Consider the following 14,810-nt stretch of genomic DNA (forward strand, 5'->3'; position numbering starts at 1 on the left):
TGATTTGTGAAGCAGGACTGACTCATATATTTCTCTCCCTATAAGAACAATCAGGAACCTTTCCCTAAAGTATCTAATGCAGAGTATCTCACAGGAACATATGCAGTGCTACTGCAATATGCAGAGTATCTCACAGGAACACATGCAGTGCTGCTGCAATTTGATTTGTGAAGCAGGACTGACTCCTATATATTTCTCTCCCTATAAGAACAATCAGGAACCTTTCCCTAAAGTATCTAATGCAGAGTATCTCACATGAACATATGCAGTGCTGTTGCAATATGCAGAGTATCTTACAGGAACATATGCAGTGCTGCTGCAATTTGATTTGTGAAGCAGGACTGACTCCTATATATTTCTCTCCCTATAAGAACAATCAGGAACCTTCCCTAAAGTATCTAATGCAGAGTATCTCACAGGAACACATGCAGTGCTGCTGCAATTTGATTTGTGAAGCAGGACTGACTCCTATATATTTCTCTCCCTATAAGAACAATCAGGAACCTTTCCCTAAAGTATCTAATGCAGAGTATCTCACAGGAACATATGCAGCGCTGGTGTAATATGATTTCTGAAGCAGGACTGACTCCTATATATTTCTCTCCCTATAAGAATAATCAGGAGCCTTTCCCTAAAGTATCTAATGCAGAGTATCTCACAGGAACATATGCAGCCCTGGTGTAATATGATTTCTGTAGCAGAACAGTCTGACTCCTATCTAATTCTCTCCCTCAGATCAGATCAGCAGCAGCCTTTCCCTACCCTATCTAAAGCAGAGTGACAAGCTGTGCTATGTCCCTCTAGCTTCTTTAGAGTCTGGGTCACATGCTGTACTGGCCAATCACAGCCATGCCATTAGTAGGCATGGCTGTGATGGCTTCTTAGTCACAGGAGTAAAACAAATGGTGATTGGCTGCCCTGCAGCCCGCCATTACATTGCCGAACACCGGACCTGAACCCGAACTTACAGCAAATTGTCCGGGTTCGGGTCCAAAAAACCCATTTTATAGCACAAAAAATTAAAAACGCACAGATGATCAAATACCACGAAAAGAAAGCTCTATTTGTGGGGGGAAAAAAGGATGTAAATTTTGTTTGGGTGCCACGTCGCACGACTGCGCAGTTTTTAGTTAAAGCGGCGCAATGCCGAATCGCAAAAAATGGCCTGGTCATTGGGCAGCCAAATCTTCCGGGGCTGAAGTGGTTAAAAGAGCTCCTGACTGTGGTAGACCAGATGTCAACCCAGTCTTCATCTGAGATACTTTTTTAAATTTCTTCTTCCCATTTTATCATATAATTACCTTTAGAGGATTAAATGTCAAAGAAATATACCCGCGCTATAATTGTTGTGTTAACTTTCTAAAGGTAGCTGCAGTCTTAGGCCGTTTTTACACGGAGGCATCGGTGGTGTTGGCAGTAAAGTGCCGATATTTTTAGCGGCGCTTTACCGTTGTTTTTGCGCAGGTATTTGGCGCTTTTAACCCACGATAGCAGCCGAAAAAGGGTTAAAACCACCAGCAAAGCGCTGCTGTAGCGGCGCTTTGCCGGCGGTTCGGCCGCGCTGCTCATTCAGTAAATACGCTGCTCCTTCACCACTCCAAAGATGTTGCTTGCAGGAGTTTTTTTAACGTCCTGCCAGCGGATCGCCTCAGTGTGAAAGCACTCGGGCTTTCACACTGAGACTACAGCGGAGCCATTTTTCAGGCGCGTTACAGGCTAAATTTTTAGCCCAAAAGTGCCTGAAAAACGCCCCAGTGTGATAGGGGTCTTAAAGTAATAACCACCTAAGATGTAAATTAACCACCTCCCACCCGGCCACTGCATATATACGGCCGGGTGGGTGCTTCCTCCTTCTGAGTGGACAGGGCGCATCTCCGATCGGCAGGAGGGCTCTGTGATTGGCCCTTCTGATCACATGATGGCTATGTCCAATCACAGCCATCATGTGATGTAAATAGAGTGTAAAAAAATAAATACTGCGCAGGTCTAAACAGTCTTATATGGTGAGAAACCACTTGAATTGGTTCAAAAAACAGTGAAAAAAATAATAAACAAAAAATAAAAATAATTAAAATAACAAATATGAAACTAAAAAGCTGCTGCTGCTCAAAATGTCAGATAAACATAAATTGCAAATAATAGTGGTATAAGCTGCGCTGCAATATGATGTGAAAAATCAATATAACAATCAAATTATAAAGAATATGATGCACACAAAACGCTAGTGCAATGTGAAATAATTAGGTGAAGGTGCAAAGTCCATATAAATGGATGTATCTCAGGGAAAATCAGGATGACAGAAAGTTCTCCGAGTGTGTGAAAAAGTATCCAAACTTATCCAGTGAATCTGTAAAGTAGATAGCAAAGTCCTCCACCGTTAAATCCTAACTGCTTACCACAACGATAAGTAAATCAAGCATGTAACCGTGGCTGCCAATTCCAAGATTCCAGGGGAAATTTTTCACTTTATCTTTGTTTCAAATATCAGACTATTCACTTTCCAGAGTATGACCCAAAAGAGAAAAGGCTGACATAGCGTGATACCGTAATAAAATTCGTTTATTAGTAAAAGTGTTGCACTTACAGTTATGCAGTAAAACAGTGCGTGTATAGTAATAGCCGGCCGGCTTAACTGTCCGCTCGTCCTTCCGGATAGAGTGCGCAGTACAATTCGTGGTGACGTCAGCACGCCGCTTCTCCCTACGCCGCTTCTCCCTATGACTTCTTCCAGGGGCTTGTGCCCCTGGAAGAAGTCATTGTTGTGACGAAACGGCGTAGGGAGAAGCGGCGTGCTGACGTCACCACGAATTGTACTGCGCACTCTATCCGGAAGGACGAGCGGACAGTTAAGCCGGCCGGCTATTACTATACACGCACTGTTTTACTGCATAACTGTAAGTGCAACACTTTTACTAATAAACGAATTTTATTACGGTATCACGCTATGTCAGCCTTTTCTCTTTTGGGTCATACTCTGGAAAGTGAATAGTCTGATATTTGAAACAAAGATAAAGTGAAAAATTTCCCCTGGAATCTTGGAATTGGCAGCCACGGTTACATGCTTGATTTACTTATCGTTGTGGTAAGCAGTTAGGATTTAACGGTGGAGGACTTTGCTATCTACTTTACAGATTCACTGGATAAGTTTGGATACTTTTTCACACACTCGGAGAACTTTCTGTCATCCTGATTTTCCCTGAGATACATCCATTTATATGGACTTTGCACCTTCACCTAATTATTTCACATTGCACTAGCGTTTTGGATGTAAATAGAGAGCTGGTTGCTAGGCGATTGGCTCTCCTCTCCTCACACAGAAGTTATCAGTGAGAAGAGGAGAGCGGATCGCTGCAGCCGGCCGGTGATCAGTGTGTATGAGCTGTTTTTTACAGCTTTTTACACACTGATCACTGGCCCAGTGTCCCCACACAGTGTAAACACACACATGTCACCAAAATAATGCCTCCACACAGTAAAAACACATGTCCCCCCACGATGACATCACCACGTTCTTGCCTTTAAAAAGAACCTCAGTTTTTTTAATGAGTGTGTGTGCACTCGGGCGGCAAGAGATTCTTGCCAAGAATCTCGTCAGGAAAAACAACGGCCTGGATTCACGTAGAACGGCGCACAGTTATGCCGGCGTAGCGTATCGAATACACGCTACGCCGACGTATAGCAGAGCAGCGAGCACAGTATTCACAAAGCACTCGCTCCCAACGTTGCACCTGCGTAACGTAAATTCCTTGGCGTAAGCCCGCCTAATTCAAAGTAGTTGGAAGGTGGGCGTGATCCATTTAAATGAAGCGTGACCCCATGCAAATGATGGGTCGAACGAACGGCGCATGCGCCGTACCGTGGACGCATCCCAGTGCGCATGCTCAGAATCACATCTAAAATACTCCATAAGATATGTCGAATCACTGCCTACGACGTGACGTAACCTACGCCCAGCCCTATTCACGTACTACTACATAAATGACGTAAAATCAGACGTAAATGGCTGTTCCCTGGTCCATACCTTAATATGACTTACCCCTGCTTTATGAGGCTTAACCTTACGCCGGACGTACGACTTACGTAAACCGCGTATATGAATGTGCCGGGCGCAAGTACGTTCGTGAATCGGCATATCTCCCTCATTTGCATATTCGATTTGTAAATCAATGGAAGCACCCCTTGCGGCCATCGTAAATATGCGCCCACGATACGACGGCGAAGGAAACTTCTGTCGGTTGGATGAAGCCTAATTTCAGGCGTATCTAGTTCTATGGGCACGGCGCATAGATACGACGGCGCACATTGACACTTACGCGGCGTATCTCGAGATACGCCAGCATAGGTGCTACGTTAATCCGGGCCAACGTTTTTTTCCCGACGAGATTCTTGCCCGTGTGTTTGCAGCTTGAGGCTGGATTCAAACCTATGCATTTTTAGTGCTTTTTGCATTTTGCAGATTTGTACTACAGAACGTGTTCCATAGGAAACCATGTTAAATGTTCTGTAGTGCAAATCTGCAAAATGCAAAAAGCACAAAGAATGCATAGGTGTGAATCCAGCCTTAATGAACAAAATTATAAAAATGTAATTTGGGTACAGTGTTGAATGACCGCGCAATTGTCATTAAAAGTGCAAGAGCGCTGAAAGCTGAAAATTGGCCTGGGAAGGAAGGGGCGAAAGTGCCCGGTATTGAAGTGGTTAATAAATACCCACTCTCCCTATGGTTGACAGGGTTGCTTCAAACACTTATATTGGTGAATTAATTATAACAACAAATCAAGTTCATAAAGAAACAACACTCTATAACTAAAATTAGAGGCCCAGATTCTCAAAGGGCTTACAACGGCGCAACGGTCCTAATCTGGGCCGTCGTATCTATGCGACTGATTCTTAGAATCAGTTACGCATAGATGACCATTAGATCCGACAGGCGTAAGGCTCTTACGCCGTCGGATCTTTTTTTTTTTATTTTTTTATTTTTTTTTCTTCCACCTCAGCTCTTACCAAATCATAGAGACCCACTCATGGTTTGATGTGTCTTACGTCTCGTTTTGTAGTTTGCATCATAAGTGGTATATTTGCTATGCTACTTAGGTTTTTTTTTTTTTTTTTTTTTTAATTATTATTATTATTCTTCTTCTTTCCTTTTTTAAATATAGGCCAACACTTATTTAAAATGCGGGAATGGCTTAGTACAATGGCTTGCCCTTGTGGCTCTATATTTTTTTTTTTTTTTGACTCCCCCCCCCCCCCCCTCTTGGCTCCCAGGAATCTCCTGACTTTTCCTTCGTAAAAACCAGTCTCAGATGTTCATCGATCAAAAGTAGTATATGACTCGCTCTAGAAAATGACCATAGCCAGGGACATTATTATAACCATGTGGCTCACATATGGCTTATTAGTTAGCGTGCCCTAATTCTTTCTGCATAACTCCATGTTTTTTTGTATTCCCTCCATTTTTCCCATTTCTTCCTAAGTCCGCCAGTCGTCTCTAGGTGGCTGTCCTTTAACTCTTCCAGCCTGTACGTTTCCTCCACTTCGTCTATCCAGTTCCATACGTGTGGACTTTCCGTCTCCTGCCACTTTTTGGGTATAAGTTTCTTGGCGGCGTTTAAAAGATGAGGAAGTAAAGACTGCTTGTATTTTCTTTTCCCCTCCTGGCTGCAATGGAAGAGAACGACCCAGGGGTCTTTCTTTAAATCTTCGCCCGTAATAACTTTAATTTGACTCAGAATTATGTCCCAGTAAGTTTGTATTTTTGGGCATAACCACCAAAGGTGGGCCATCGTGCCTCTTTCTGGGCAGCCCCGCCAACATTCTGCGGTCTGATCTGCTTTGTATTTATTTGCTTTGTCCGGGGTAATATACCACCCTGAGATACACTTATAATTTGTTTCGGCAGTTCGTACGTCGATTGCGGATGAATGGGTAAGGTGCATAATCCTCTTAAAACTGTTTGACCCTCTTGTGGTTCCTAACTCTCTTTCCCATTTACCTATAAAGGGTGCTTCGCTCCGTGAACCTATCTTTACCAATAATCCATATAATTTAGTGATAGTGCCCTTACTATTCTGAGATTTACAAATCTTCTCGAGTGGAGTTAGCTCCGCCTCCGTCCGCAGTGGGCGGGGGAGGTTCCTTACAAAGTGATGCAACTGGGAGTAATGCCACCTATCCAAGTTCCAGAAATCCGTTTTGGATCTCAAGTCTTCATAGGTCATTATCTCTCCCTCCTTAATAATGTCCCCTAAGTGAACCGTGTCTGCCTTAATCCAATTCCCCCCAATTTTGTTTTCCCCTGGTGCAAAAAAAGGATTTTCCTTTAGGTTCATTAGTGGGGAATTAAATTTACCCTCTATTTGTGTCAGGGTCTTATCCCACATTCTTAAAGTGTCCCGTGTTAAATCAAGTGTTTTGTGGTCTAGTGCTCTGTGGTGTGCAGGGATCCAAATAATATTATTCAAATATTTACTAGTTAGTGCTTTCTCAATTTGTACCCACCTTTTGTCCCTCCTGTCCCGTGCCCATTCTACCGCCCGTGCTAAAACCGCCGCCTTATAATAACTTTTGATATCCGGGACTGCCAGACCACCAAGTGGTTTACCCTGTTTTAGGATGGAGAGGGATATTCTATGCTTCTTGTTTTTCCAGACGTAGTTTAGTAACAAAGAATTAAGGATTCTCAAAAATTGCTGAGGAAGGGCTATGGGAAGTAATAAAAATTTATAAAGAATTTTTGGGACTACAACCATCTTCAGCATATTAATGCGTCCGATCCATGATATAGGTTTATTAACCGTTTTTTTTAATTCTCTCTTGATCTCATTTAGTAAGGGAACGTAATTTATTTTATACATCTTTTGGGCTGTATTGGCCAATTTAACTCCTAGATACTTTAATTCTTTTGTCCAAGGGAACACGCAGATCTCCTTGACCCGACCCACCTCCTTCTTGTTTAAATTAATATTCAGAATTTCAGATTTCGTTTCGTTAATTTTAAAATTTGAGATGGCACCATATTGTTGCAACACTTTGGAGAGCTTTGGGATAGATTTAGCCGGGTTGGTTAGGTAAAACAAAATATCATCGGCGAAAGCCGATAGTTTATGTTCCTCCCCTTCTACTCTGACTCCATTAATATCGGGGTCGTTACGTATGGTAGACAGCAGAGGCTCTAACGAAAGAATGAAAAGAAGGGGGGACAGGGGACAGCCCTGCCTTGTCCCGTTTTTCATCTCGAAGGGGTCTGATAGTGTTCCATTAATTTTTATTTTTGCTGTAGGGTGGTGGTAGAGTGTTTTAATCCAGCGGGACATCCTTTTTCCTATTCCCATGGCGTTAAGAGTCTCCATCATGAGCCCCCAGTCCACCCTGTCAAAAGCTTTTTCAGCATCCACTGACAGGAAAAGACCTGGGGGCTCATTCTGCCTTATGGTCTGTAGCAGGAGAATTGCCCTTAGACTATTATCTTTGCCCTCTCTGTTGGGCACAAAGCCTACCTGATCGGGGTGAATCAAAACGTGCATTGCCCCTTTGAGTCGCCCCGCAAGAATCTTGGCAAAGAGCTTAGTGTCTGTATTTAGCAGAGAAATAGGTCTGTATGCCGAACAGAGAGAGCTATCTTTCCCTTCCTTCAAAATTATTGCAACCGTAGCCGCAATAGCTTCCCTGCTGAATTCATATTCAGACCCTAGCCCATTGAAGTATTTGCACATCCTTGGAATCAAAATGTTGCTAAATCTCTTATAATACTGGGAGGAAAACCCATCCGGCCCCGGGCTTTTACCCCCCATGGTGGTATTTAGAGCTTCTTTTATTTCTTCTTCGGATATGGGGCGGTCCATGTTTAACCTTTCCATCTCCTCAAGACTAGGAAGTCCTGCCCTGTCCAGGAAATCTCGGATCTTCCCCTCCCTTTCCCCTGCCTGCCACCCTGGATTTTTTAATGTGTAGAGTTCCTCATAATAGTTTTTAAATGTATCCGCTATTTCTCTATTTGCATATACCATGTTCCCGTCTTTCCTTTTTATTTTTTCGATATAGTTTCTAGCTTTCTTTTTTTGAGCCATTTTAGCTAGTAGCTTGCTTGGTTTGTTACCCCATACGTATCTCTCTTTGGAGATACAGTTAAGTTTATATCTCGCTTCCTGTTCCATGATCTCCTTGAGTGCGTCTCTCTTTATAGTTAAGTTAAGATATGTTTCTTTTAATCCCTGCACTTTATGTTCGCGTTCTAGGGTCTCTATCTCTTTAGTCAGGGAGTTAGCTTTACTTATCCTCTCTTTTTTTTTTTTAACGCCCTCCGCGATTAAAATTCCTCTGATGTAGGCTTTGTGTGTCTCCCAAAGGGTTGCGCTGGTTATCCCTTCTGTATCATTGATGAGGAAGAATTGTTTTAATTCCTCCTCCACCCTACTTGCCCCTCCTTCATCGCGTATCAGGCTATCATCCAGGCGCCACACCGGCCTCTGTCTCCTTTGTGTGGACAGTTTAATTTTCATAGAGATTGGTGCATGGTCTGACACCGTCATGATTCCTATGTCCGTTTCCGTTATAGAGTCCAGAAGTCTGTGGTCCGCCAGGATGTAGTCGATTCTGGAGTATGTACCGTGGGGGGGGGAGTAGAACGTGTAGTCATGTTCCTTAGGATGGAAAATCCGCCAGGCATCGACTAGTTGGTGGTCATGAATCTTTTGTTTAATTCTTTGTAAAAGGCCATTTTTTGTCGCCCGCCCACGGAACGTACTGTCTTCTTTCGGATCCAGGGCGAAATTTAAGTCTCCCATCAAGATCGTATATCCCTCGGCGAAGTCTTTTAACTTTCCCAGAATTTTCCCTAAATATTGGGTTTGATGAACATTTGGGGCGTAAATATTTGCTAAGGTATAAACAATGTTATCAATTCTTACCCTCAGGAATAAAAATCTCCCTTCTGGGTCTGTCATCCTTGCCTCAAGGGTAAATCCAAACCCCCTTGTGAACCCAATTGCCACGCCCCTAGCACGTTTCGAAATAGAATCTCCATAAAACCAAGTGGGGTAGGCAGGGGAGAAAAGCTTAGTATTCGCATCTATAGTTAAGTGGGATTCCTGTATAAACACAACATCCGCTCTAAATTGTTCGATCTCTGCCAGTACCTTAAGTCTTTTAACGGCTGAATTCAAACCCTTGACATTGTAAGAAATAAATTTTGCTTCAGTCATTATTCTATAACTAGATCATTTCCTAATGAACTGTCCATGAGATTCCTTGGGAGCCAAGTTCCCTTTTCCCTTCCCCATCCACAGCCCCCCACCCTCCTCCCTCCACTCGCCCTCTCCCTCCCCCCCTGCCCAGGCCAATACAACGCCTCTGAACCGTAGGGATCTTTGGAGCCCCCTACCCATCGGTTCTTGTGGCTGAGGTGGAGCTCCTCCACGCCCCTCCCACCCTTTTTCCCCCAAAATTCAGGGGACTAGATCTTAAGTGGGTGGGGTAACAGATCTGCCCTCCCCCCTCCTCCCTCCACTCATCCCCCCCTCCCTCCCTCTTCCCATCCCCCCCATGCCGGATAGTATACCCCTGAACCTATCCCCCGGGGCCACCCTGGGGGTCATACCCCTTTCCAGAAAAAAGAAGAAAAAAAAAAAAGGGAAAAACAAAAAAAAAAAAAAAAAAAAAAATTTGCTATTCCACCCAACCGGGTAAGTCCACCACAGGCATATCGAATTTGCGGCAGAATCCCACCAGGTCCTCGGGAAATATTAATTTCGCTGATACCCCTTCCCTATGGCCTATCAAGCAGGCCGGGAAACCCCACTGGTAATTTATATTAAGTAAACGCATCTGTTCCAATAAGGGTTTTTGATGTCTTCTTCTGGCCAGTGTTTCCCAGGCCAGGTCCGTGAAGATCTGAATCTCTGTCCCGGCATAGGATAGCGGCGGCTTTTTTCTCAGTTTTCGCCAGATCTCCTCTTTATGTTCAAAATGTCTGAATCTAGCAATAATATCCCTATGCCAATTTCCTCCTCCATCTCTGATCTGTCCCACCCTATGGACCCGTTCTAATTTAAGGGGTCCTTCCGAAGCTTTTTCGAGGAGGGGGAGGAACAGGTCGTTGAGAATTTTTCTCAAGTCTTCACCCTTCTCCTCCTTAATGGAACGTATTCTTAAGTTTTGCCTTCTGTTACGGTTCTCTTGATCTTCTATTCGATATTGCAACCACCTCTGGTTTTGTTTCAACGACAGATGTTGGTTTTTTATTTCAGTGAGGTCCAGGTCCTGCTTTTCAATATTTTTCTCTGCTTCCTCTACTCGTTCCAATACGTGATGTAAGTCCGTTCTTAATGTGCCGATTTCCTCTCTTATTACGTTCTCCAACCTCTTTAACATAGCCTCCATTTCTCCCATATTGGGAACGTGGGACTCCCGGCTAGTGTCATGCGTTTGACTGGCTGCATGTTCGGACTCTGTTGAAATGTCCGCCATTGGGGTGGCCACCTCCCCCGCTCCCTTTTTCATTGTCCCCGTTTTTTCCGCTTTTTTTATCTGTCCTGGGCTCTTGGTACTCCCGTCCGGGGTCATATAGTGTCTGATCGTACTTGTAGAGGAAGTCTCTTTAAGGTTTTTCGGGACCGCCCCCCTAGTTGACCTGTTCATATTGTATTTTTTTGTCTGTCTAATGCGTTTCCCCAGTTTTGAAGAAAAAAGGGAGGGGAGAAAGAGGGTAAAAAACCAAAAAAAGAAAACGAAAAGAGAAAATGTTTTGCCCCAGGTATTCCGGGCGACCTTATAAGTTGAGTATTTCTTTAAATTGCCACAGGCGTTAGGGTAAACTCATAGGTGAAGGGTTACGTACGTTTTCCATCTAAGGTGATGCCACCCCCGTTTGAACCCGCCTTCTTGGGGTGACGTCTACAATGGGGGTCCAGCAATCCTTCCACAACAACGGGCGGGTAGGGGGGCAGTGTCTCCTCGTCTCCCTTATACGCCACTTATTACCTTCTTCTATTCCTTTTCTTTCCACTCTTATACCATCCCTCCTTTCCCCCTCCTTTCCCCCTCTATGGTAAGGAGGGAGCTCAGAACCAATTGGGCTGTTACGCCCTGTACCCTGTTCTTTGCCTCGGCGCTATGTTTTCTGAATGCCCCACGGGCTTTCCAGTACGACCATCCGGCGTTCCGGGCCAGGCCCAATGGGGGGGTAAAAATTCCTCTGACTTTTGTCTCTAATCTGCCGAACAAGTCCGCCAGTGGTTTCGCAGCGGTCTGCGGAGATAAGTGCAGTATCTCCTAGATCAGGGGTCTCCAAACTACGGCCCGCGGGCCACATCCGGCCCGCCAGGCCATTTCTTCCGGCCCGCAGCTTCAATCCTATCCACCTGTTAGCTGTGGAACCTGCGCTGCATATTCGCCCCAGGCAATAGGCAGCGCAGGTCCCGCAATCCCTTCCGGCGTCTCACTGTGTTGTTGGCTGCTGGGACCACGGCATCCCAGCAGCCAATGAGGTGTAGTGCAGACCCGTAGCCACCTCCCTGCTCCCGCCTCCCGCCTCGCTGTTAACCAGTAACGAGTGTGTAATACAAGCGGGGCGGGAGTCGGGAGGTGCAGCAGGTCTGCAAAGCCAGTGATGGAGACGCGCTGGACACATGCAAGGAGGGGGGCTGATACACTTGTGTGACGGTGGGTTAAATGGCTCTGATGGGGACACAAATGTGGGGGGGCTGACACTTATGGGGACACAAATGTGGGGGGGCTGACACTTATGGGGACACAAATGTGGGGGGGGGGGGTTGATAACTCTTATGGGGACACAAATATGTGGGGGCTGATGACTCTGATGGGGACACCCTGGTGGGGGGGGGGGTTGTAGACTGATGGGGACACACATTTTGGGGGGCTGATGAGACTCTGATAGGGACACAAATGTGGGGGGGGGGGGCTGATGACTGTGATGGGGACATAAATGGGGGGGGGGGGGGGGGATGACTCTGATGGGGACACAAATATCTGTGGGGTCTGATGGGGACACAAATGTGGGGGTGCTGGTGGCTCTTATGGGGACACAAACACGTGAGGAGGGGGTCTGATGGCTCTAATGGTGACACAAATATGCGTAAGGGGAGGTGATGGCTCTGAAGGGGACACAAATATGCAGGTGGGGGTGGGCTGTGATGGGGACACAAATGTGCAGGGAGACTCGGATGAATGATGGGGGGCTCTAATGGGGACACCAATTTGTGGGGATAGCCTGATGAGTGATGGGGACACAGATGTATGGGGAAACAGATGGATGGGGACACAGATGATGGGGACAAAGATGAATGGGGAGACTGATGGGGACACAGATGGATGGGGAAACAAACTGATGGGGACACAGATGGATGGGGACACAGATGATGGGGACACAGATGAATGGGGAGATGGATGGGGACACAGATGGGGAGACTGATGGGGACACAGATGGGGAGACTGATGGGGACACAGATGGATGGGGACACAGATGAATGGGGACACAGATGAATGGGGAGATGGATGGGGACACAGATGGGGAGACTGATGGGGACACAGATGGATGGGGACACAGATGGATGGGGACACAGATGATGGGGACACAGATGAATGGGGACACAGATGAATGGGGACACAGACGAATGGGGACACAGATGAATGGGGACACAGACGAATGGGGAGACTGATGGGGACACAGATGATGGATGGGGACACAGATGAATGGGGACACAGACGAATGGGGAGACTGATGGGGACACAGATGATGGATGGGGACACAGATGAATGGGGACAGAGATGAATGGGGAGACTGATGGGGACACAGATGGATGGGGACACAGATGAATGGGGAGATGGATGGGGAGACTGATGGGGACACAGATGGATGGGGACACAGATGGGGAGACAGATGGATGGGGACACAGATGAATGGGGAGACTGATGGGGACACAGATGGATGGGGAGACTGATGGGGACACAGATGGATGGGGACACAGATGAATGGGGAGATGGATGGGGAGACTGATGGGGACACAGATGGATGGGGACACAGATGGGGAGACTGATGGGGACACAGATGGATGGGGACACAAATGAATGGGGAGACTGATAGGGACACAGATGGATGGGGACACAGATGGGTGGGGACACAGATGGGGAGACTGATGGGGACACAGATGGATGGGGACACAGATGGGGAGACTGATGGGGACAAAGATGGATGGGGAAACAGATGGATGGGGACACAGATGAATGGGGAGATGGATGGGGAGACTGATGGGGACACAGATGGATGGGGACACAGATGGGGAGACTGATGGGGACACAGATGGATGGGGACACAGATGAATGGGGAGATGGATGGGGAGACTGATGGGGACACAGATGGATGGGGACACAGATGGGGAGACTGATGGGGACACAGATGGATGGGGACACAAATGAATGGGGAGACTGATGGGGACACAGATGGATGGGGACACAGATGGATGGGGACACAGATGGGTGGGGACACAGATGGGGAGACTGATGGGGACACAGATGGATGGGGACACAGATGATGGGGACACAGATGATGGGGACACAGATGAATGGGGATACAGATGAATGGGGAGATGGATGGGGACACAGATGGGGAGACTGATGGGGACACAGATGGGGAGACTGATGGGGACACAGATGATGGGGACACAGATGAATGGGGAGACTGATGGGGACACAGATGGATGGGGACACAGATGGATGGGGACACAGATGGGTGGGGACACAGATGTATGAGGACAAAGATGTATGGGGACACAGATGAATGGGGAGACTGATGGGGACACAGATGTATGGGGACACAGATGTATGGGGACATGGGTGTAATGCCTCATGCACGCTGGAAGTTTAGCCCTGCTGCATGATGCTCCAGCGTTTAGGTGCCAGCAAAGAATATAGGAGCACCATCCAGTCCTGCTGTCAGCAGTAAGTCAAATTCTATTCTATTCTTGTTCTACTGTGGATTTATTTATAAATTATTTTTCCGGCCCGCGAATATGGGTAAAATATAGAATGTGGCCCTCGAAGTAAAAAGTTTGGAGACCCCTGTCCTAGATGGCTGGTACTTACCAGCTAACAGCTCAGTGGCAGTTCCTACAATGCGTGTGGTCTATGGTCCTATAGGCCATACATACTTATGCTCCTCAGGTATAGGCAATGAACTTATCCTTATTTTATTATTTTTGATAGGCTGCCAAGCTTATTCAGAAAAGAGTAGTGCATATTTAGTGTATTTATTGTATGCCTCTGATGTTTGCCCGTTGTTTCAAGTACAGAGCCCCCGACCTTGCTTTACCTTTATGTTTTTTTTTTTTTTGTTTTTTTTAAGTATGTCTCTCTCCCTTCCCTTTTTCTCCTCTCACAACAGAGGTAGGTACTGTGACAGCGGGGTGCCTGCTCTTTAACCGCTAAATGTCCACATTAAAGTCCATATCAAACAGGGCTATGATTAGAGACCATCAGCATTCAAACTCTTAGGGAATATATTGAGACGAGGCATAGAAAAACCAAATTTGCAAGGCTCCTTTAAAACGTTTGAAGTGTGACAAAGTAAAATGTATGGATGGACTCCACTTTCTCCCCCTGTCTCCACTGCTTGGGCTAGGTCACCAGATCCACACACTGCATCCAAAGAATCATTATGCCAATAACAAAAGGGTTAATATTACCTCGTTTGCTGGTCTTCATACATCAGAGATTGTTATTTTCACTTTTACCTCCTAGTGCCAGGGTTTCCAAGGGATGATCCGAGAAAGGGGGGGGGGGGCGGGCGACCCACC

This window comes from Rana temporaria, chromosome 5, assembly GCF_905171775.1.
Source record: "Rana temporaria chromosome 5, aRanTem1.1, whole genome shotgun sequence".
Taxonomy (NCBI): domain Eukaryota; kingdom Metazoa; phylum Chordata; class Amphibia; order Anura; family Ranidae; genus Rana; species Rana temporaria.